Genomic DNA, 7,879 nt, shown 5'->3' with positions numbered 1-7,879 from the left:
GTCAGAAGACAAATCTTGACTATAATTACCTATGTAATTTCTCCTTACTCAATTCTATTTTCAGTTCCTCAGTTTTCTCATCTTGTGCTTGGGATTGTGCTAGACGACCTCTACAGTTTCTTTCCTCTCTATAGAGGATATAGCCCCTATGTTCTTATGATACTAGATGGTCTTTAAGGGCTCCTCCAGCTCTAGCTATATGATTCAGGAATGTCCTCAGTTTATTGAATTTTAGCTTAGGAGAAACAGAGCAAAGGATGTCAGCAAAGAAATGAGACAAAAAGGTTAATTCCATAAAAAGATTAGAGATAACTGGTGATTATGCTGATATGCTTTGTTACTATTCTTACAACATCAAGAGAAAATGCCCAACAGCCCCACACATTGAGGGCTAACACTTTGGGTAGACCCCCTGCGTTAAATTTATGAGAGGACATCAACAAGAGTTAGGTAGCTAAATGAGATAGTGGATAGGGTGATGAATTTGGAGTTGGAAAGACATGAATTCAAATCCTGCTTCAGACTATGTGTGATACTATCTGTGAGATTCTAGGAACTACCTCTACCTCTCCATGCCTCAATTTCTCTATTTGTAAATTGGAAATAACAATAGCACCTATATCACAACATTATTGTGAGGACTGAATATAAAGGGCAAATCATAAAAGTGTTATATGTGTTAAATATTATTTTAAAAAATTATTAAGAGATGTGCAGGATGGACAAGAATGGGATGGGTTGTAATATATACATCACTGTAGTAAATACACACATCAATGAGATCACAGGTCTCTCTGATAATCTGGGCATAGGATATAGGAAAGAAATGTGTTCCATTCTGAGGACTTAAGATGCCATTTGAAGGTGGCATCTACTTTGAGAATGACTGAGGAGTTGGACTAACCACTGAAGATGGATGTCTGAGAGTCAGGACAGCAATCCCTAGTGCACTCTGACTCAAGAACTATTTATAAAAAGGTAGTCTCTTTATCATCTTGAAGGAGAGAGGAGAGGAGCTGAGATCTCTTGAGGGTTGAAAAATGAGCAAGTAACTTAAGAGGAAGATGTGAGGAGCTCTAGAAGAAATAAACCATTGCAACCAATAGAGGAGAACAAAATGGTGGGGAGATGGGGGATAATGCCTAACTACCATCTTCAAACAGTATCAGTCCATGCTACAGGGAGCAAGAAGGGAAAGATTTTGAGACTCTGCTGTTGGAACTGTATGATGAAGGTGGATTGCAAGTCAGACAAAGATGCTGCTGTGCCTGGAGCTGGAGAGGGAGAAATACGTAAATTCTCTAGCCTCTCTCTTTTGCCTTTTTCTCTCTGCTTTCTGATCATCTCTCTAGGGAGAGATGAATCTGCTTGGCCAATCCTCATTTAAGAATCTGTTTGCTTTGTATCTGGCCAGTTGTTTTTAGACTGTGTGATACTTTTATTGTATTATATGTATCCTTGGGGGCAATTGGATAGTGTGGTAGAAAGAGGGAAAGAGGAAGGAAGAGAGAGAGAGAGAGAAAGAGAGAAAGAGAGAGAGAGAGAGAGAGAGAGAGAGAGAGAGAGAGATATTTTTCATATCTGCATAAGGGCTTAGAGGTATACTGAACAGAGAATTACTGATTCACAATTCAACTTCCTAAGTAAATCCAGACTGAAAACAAAAACAAACAAAAAAGGTGTGTGTGTGTGTGCGCGCGCGTCTTAGCTACACTGAGGTTAGGTGCTACAGGTATCTTTCAACCCTTTGTTTTCTCCACATAGTTTAAAGAAACCCATCCTTCAATAACAATAATAAAAAATGGCTAGCATTTATAAAGTCTTTTAAGGGTTTGGAAAGGTTTTACATGTGATCTCATCCGATCTTTTCCACAGCCCTGTGAGGTGCAAATGAGAAAACTGAGGCTGAGAGAGGTTAAGTACTTTGCCCAGAGTCTTAAAGCTAAGTATCTGAGGCAGGTTTCAAACTTGGATCTTGATGAATTCAGGTCCAGCATTCTATCCTTTGTGCAACTCAGCTGTCTTCAAGGACTGGAGATGAAGCTTAAGCTGCTTGGGGTAGATTGTTGTTGCTGTTGGGTTTGTCCTTTATTCTCAAAGAGGATCATGACCTTAGGGAGAGGATGCCAGGACTTGCAGCTGACTTTGATTCAAGTGAGGGAGAGCTGTTCAAGGTTGCCAGCCTCACTTTCTCCTCCAGAGCCATGTGGGTTCAGTGGCCAGATATTCATCAGGACTACCCAGGATGCTATGGAAGATCTTGGCCTTTAATTTTAAGAAAATTAAACCAAGATGTCTGTTTTTTTTTAATATAAAAAATTTCTTTTTTTTTTTCCCCAAGAGAAACTTATTTCTGATTCCTTTCTTCTCAGATATTCCTCTCAGAAAGGATAAGGCTAGCTCTTCCTCAGAAGTCTACTACAAAAGATTTGAGAACTGATTTGGCATCTCTTTAACATCTTCCTCCTTTAAGCACCTCTTTGTACTCCTCCCTCAAAAGGTGAGAATTCCTACGGCTCAAGTACTTCTAGTCTCTTCAATGGAACAGTTCTCTCCATTTTCCCTTTTCAGAATTATGACCTTCAAGGTTCACAATGGAGTTTACACCCAGGCATTTTAGACCAGAGTTGTCTTACCCTTCATTCCTTCAAACCAGTGGGGATTGGGTAGAAAAGATGAGATTTTAAATTGGAGACATAATGACAATATCAATATTGTTTTAGAATGCCTTCTTTGGTGTGATAATTTTGAGAAGCTGGCCAATTCTACTTGGGCAACTCCTTCCCTCTCCACCTCTCCTCACCTCCCCTTTCCTCCCCTCCTCTCCTTCTTTACCTGGGGGTTCTCTGCCCAGGAGAAGTTACACTTCACTGACCAAAAACTGCCTTTTTTCTTTGGGTTTACTGGCTCGATTGCTGTCTCAAAGACCAAGCCTTAAGCCCAACTCACTCTGGAGCTAATAGATTGGACAATATGTCCCTGAGCTCCTAGAACATGATGGGGTTCAGACTCTGTGAACCTCCTTGAACTCCCCTTGAATCTTCCCACTTAATCTAGCCTTTATACTCAAATCTGTTATATTAACCTAGCCTGGCCCATCCTTGATTACTTCCCACCTTAGCCCTCCATTGTCTCCAATTGCCTCCAGCTGTTTCCCACCCTTGATTACATTACTAGTTACCCCAGTCTCATCAAGATTCTCCTTAGACCCTCTTTCCAGGCTACTAGACCACCCCCAAATCTTTCCCACAGACTTTCTGTATATGTTTCATCTCTCCTCCTTGAAGACACTCAGATTCAATCTAGCTCTAGCTGATCTAGAATCTCAGCTGTCTAGCTGAGATTCTCTGTGGTCCCCTTGTCAATACAAGCTTCACAAATGCTTTGGCTCTTTAAGAGTTTAACCCAATTTAGTGAACTTTCAATAAACTTCGTTTTACTTCGATTGGAAGAAGGCTTGAGTGGAATTCGTTAGGCAGGACCCGGTGTGTCAGTATTTTGGGGTCCTGAGTACCCCAAACCTCAACATCATACAGTGAATGTAAATACTAAATGGTAACTGTTTCTCTTTTGGCCAGGAACCCAGAGGGTCTTTCCCTCCCAGTTTGATTTTTTCTTTCTTTTTTTTTTTTGTGTGTGTATGGAATATAAAGACATACTTGAAGGAAGGAATTGGGAATATGTAGAAATACATAGATGAGGGAGGGGGCCAGCTAAAGACAGTGTAACTAGTTCTGCTCACCTACCCTTCACCTCATGGTTGTGGTTATGGTTTATCCTTCTTTCCTGAAGAGGACCATGACATCAGGGAGTTTAGGGAATGACTTACAAATGAACTAAATTTGAGTGAGGGAGGGCTGTGCAAAGTCACCAGCCTCACTTTCTCCTCCAGAGCCATGTGGGTCCAGTGGCCAGATATCCTTCAGGATGACTGAGATGGCCCAGGATGCAGTGGGAGATGTTGACCTTTGAAAGCTAAGTTATCTTCAAGTACTCACTTTGAATGAGGCAAAGTCCATTCAATGAATAGGCCTCTTTAAGAAGTGAGTCAAGTGATGGCTCCTTTAATTAAAAAAAAAAAAAAACAAGTTAGGAGGGGAAGACCCTGAGGGTTGTTGGCCATTGCTATTTACATTCACTCTGAGACCAGAAGGCCCAAAAAATAATCATTAAGTGGTGCTTGGGCAGAGCAACGAGTTCCAGAGTGAACTGGGTTTAAGATTTGGTCTTTGAGAAAGAAATCTGGCTAGTAAACCCTGAGTTAATTAGGTAGGTTTAGGCCACCCAAATTTATCTTCCTTTGGGCAGAACACCCTCAGGTAAAGGGAGAAGAGAGCAGGGGAGGGGAATGGAGTTGCCCAAGTGGAACTGGCCAGCTTTTCGGAGCTATCACACCAAAGAAGACCTTGGAAAACAATATTGATATTGTCATTACGTCTTCAGTTAAAAATCTGACCTTTTCTACCTAATCCCCACCAGCCTGAAGGACTGAAAGGCAAGACCACTGTTGTCTAAAGTGCCTGGGTGTGAACACTATTGTGAACCTTGAAGGTCATAATTCTGAAAAGGAAAAATGGAGAGAACTCTGTTCCATTGAAGAGACTAGAATGTAGGAATTCTCACCTCTTGAGGAGTAAAAAGAGGCACTTAAAGGGAAAAGATGTAAAAAAGACACCAAGTCACTTCTCAAATCTTTTGTGGTAGACTTTTAAGGAAGGAGCTAGCCTTATCCTTCCTGAGAGGAATATTTGAGAAGAAAGGAATCACAAATATGTTTCTCTGGGGAAAAAAAAGGAATATTTTATATTAAAAAAAAAAGACATCTTGGTCCAATCAGTGAATCATAGCAGGGAGAGGGGACAAAAATTAGAGAGTGAGAGGGATAATGCCAAATTTGTATGTTGGTAATGGGGGAAGCAACTTGGAGGACAGAGATGATGCCTTGGGATGTTCCTTTCCCTGTTTCCATCACAGAACATCACAGTACCAGAACCATGATGATCCTGAGGCTTGGAAATGAGATGGGTTCTTGCTAAATGATCCAATCAGGAGACTTTGCAAATACTGAGGGGAAGTAAAGATGTTTTCTTCAAGAGATGTTGGTGCTGATTTGTAAGTAAGTAAGTAAGGTGAGAACTCGGCCTTAGAACAGAGCCCTGGAAGCCCTCTTAAAAGACAGGGGTTCTCACCTTTTGGGGGTGGAGTCAAGGTTGGGGCTAAGCAGAGGAAGAGACATAAAAGAAAAGACATAAAAGTATATTTTGCTGCCAGAACTGAAGAGGAAGAGCTAGCATTATTTCTCCTAAGAGGAATATTGAAGAAGGCAGAATCAGAGGCCTAGGAATGGATACAAGAGACTTACTTGAAAACCTCAAGGTAGAGCTCACTTGCCCCATCTGTCTGGGCTACTTCACTGACCCAGTGACTGTCAAATGTGGCCATAGCTTTTGCAGGGAATGTCTTCTCCAGTGCAAGGAGGGAGCTGATGGAACCTTAACCTGCCCAGAGTGCAGAAGAGTCATCAGAAACAGTGACTTGGTGCCCAACAAGAGCCTGCAGAATCTGTCCGTCACTGGCAAAATACTCAGACCTCATTTGCTGTAGAGCATGGTGGGCCTAACCACCTGTGATCAACATGGGGAAAAAGAGAAGTTCTTCTGTGAGGAAGACCGAAGACTCCTCTGTGATTCCTGCTTATTAGCCCCAGAGCACAAGGATCATCATGTCCTTCCCTTGGAAGCAGCTACTGACAAGTGCAAGGGGACATGGACTATGGTACAGAAAAAAGAAGAGGACTTTAAAATGGCATTGGACAAAGTGAGAAGAAGAGGGAAGTGCTGCAAGGAGGACACCTACACTCTGAAAAAGGCAGTTGGTATTGAATATGTGAAAATGCACTACTTTTCATGGGATAAAGAGTGTGAATACTGGGAAAGACTGGATGAGGAATTCAGAGACAATCTGTTCCAACTGGAGAACACCAAGGCGGAATTGTCCCAACAAGTCCAGCATCTGCAACAGATGATTGTAGAGGTATGTGAGAATTTAGACAAGGTACCCTTGGGAGTCCTGCGGATATGACAGGCACCTCAAAAAGGAATGAGGAGCTGCTACTTCAACAACCAGAGCTTGTTGAAGTCCATGGCTTGACTGCCTGCCCCATCACAGGCATGACAGAAGTGCTCCTGAGTTTCCAGAGGGTATAACTCTTGATCCTGAATCAGCCAATCCTCATCTCATCCTGTCTGAAGACTTGAAGAGGGTCAAGTTAGGAAGTGTCCCTCAGGACCTGCCTGACAACAAAGAAAGATTTGACTATGTTCTTGCTGTTTTGGGTGCCCAGACCTTCACCTCAGGCAAGCACTATTGGGAAAGTGGAGGTGGGAGAAAAGACAGAGTGGGAATTGGGCATCTGTAAAGATTCAGTCAGCAGAAAGGGGAAACGCTCCTGCTCATCTGAGGGTGTAAGGACCCTAATAGGCTGTACCTCTGGAAATCATTTCTTCCTTTTGAATTCACAGTATGGCTTTCAATTGATTCAGCCTATCCACAAAGTAGGCATTTTTCTTAATTATACAAAGGGATAGATAGCATTTTATAATGTCATAGACAGATCCCTTATCCATGGTCCCTCAAATATAGTCTTTGAAGGGCCTTTCCACCCTTACTTCTCTTTTGGCATGCCTAAGGAAGAAAGTTCCCCTGGATCGCTCATTATCTGCCCCACTAATTATGAGTAGAGGGCTGTCAATGATGCTAATCATTTCTGGTGACTCAATGTAAATGACTGAAAGTGATACTGAAAATGATTTTCTATTTATTTGAAATCATGTTGAAATGGTCAATAAAGTGAAGTGTGATTATCAAAACCAATGAGAATAAAGTCTATCTTGTTTATATTGCTATGAAGGAAGGGGACTTTTTAGAAAAATGGTAGCTGCTTTGTAAGTACCTAAATTGGAGATCAATTGGAAAGAGAGGCAGAAAAGAAACAAGAGAGAAGGACTGAAGGGAGAAAATTAGGAGACAATAATTTTCAAGTAGAGAAGGATGAAGAGGATAATTTAGAATGCTAAATGAATAAATAAATGAACAAACAAACAAATAAATAAAACAAGCCAAGAAACAAAATATATAAATAAGTAAAAGAATGGTTCTCCTGGATGATGTCCTAAGGTGATGGATATGAAAAGCTGATTCCCTGAGTGAGAGGCAAGACAAATTGAGTTCCATAGTATACTCAAGGAATTTCCACTGAAACAGAAAATATTAGACTTCTACAGAAATAAAGGTATTATAAATGATTATAATAAATAAGACCTCAACAGATGAGTAGGAGGCAAGAAATTGAGGAATGACATTTTACCAAAAATATTTTGATTGCTACCTCCTCTTTTTATACTCTTGTCTTCATGCTGTAGACCTTCCTCAGCCTCTTCTCAGAGCTGTGGTTGTGGTTTGTTGTTCCTTTCTGAAGAGGATCATGACATTAGGGAAATGATGATATGACTTGCAATTGAATTTTATTGGCAGGAGGAAGGCTGTGCAAAGTCACCAGCCTCATTTTCTCCTCCAGAGCCATGTGGGTCCAGTGGCCAGATATCCATCAGGATGACTGAGATGACCCAGAATGCAATGAGGGACCTGGGCCTTTTAAAGCCAAGGTCTCTTCAAATACTCACTTTGAGTCAGGCAACACCCACTCAGTGAATAGGCCTCTTTAAGAAGTGAGTAGAGGGTTGGTCCCTTTAAATATAAAAAAAATCAAAATTGGAATTGAATACCTTCAATGTTGCTGGCCAAAAGAGAAACAGTTACTATTTACATTCACTCTGAGCCAGGAGGGTCCAAAAAATAACCCTCAAATGGTTCTTGGGCT

At 41.3% G+C, this 7,879-nt stretch overlaps 1 pseudogene; it reads left to right on the top strand.

The window, feature by feature from the left end:
• Positions 1–5,328: 5,328 nt before the first annotated feature.
• LOC140503041 (probable E3 ubiquitin-protein ligase TRIML1 pseudogene) lies at positions 5,329–6,740 on the top strand (annotated as a pseudogene).
• Positions 6,741–7,879: the final 1,139 nt, after the last annotated feature.

This window comes from Notamacropus eugenii, chromosome 5 (genome assembly GCF_028372415.1).
Source record: "Notamacropus eugenii isolate mMacEug1 chromosome 5, mMacEug1.pri_v2, whole genome shotgun sequence".
NCBI classification, from domain to species: Eukaryota; Metazoa; Chordata; class Mammalia; order Diprotodontia; family Macropodidae; genus Notamacropus; species Notamacropus eugenii.
The sequence above is the reverse complement of the archived record's forward strand: the minus strand, read 5'-3'. Positions and strand labels throughout refer to the sequence as shown.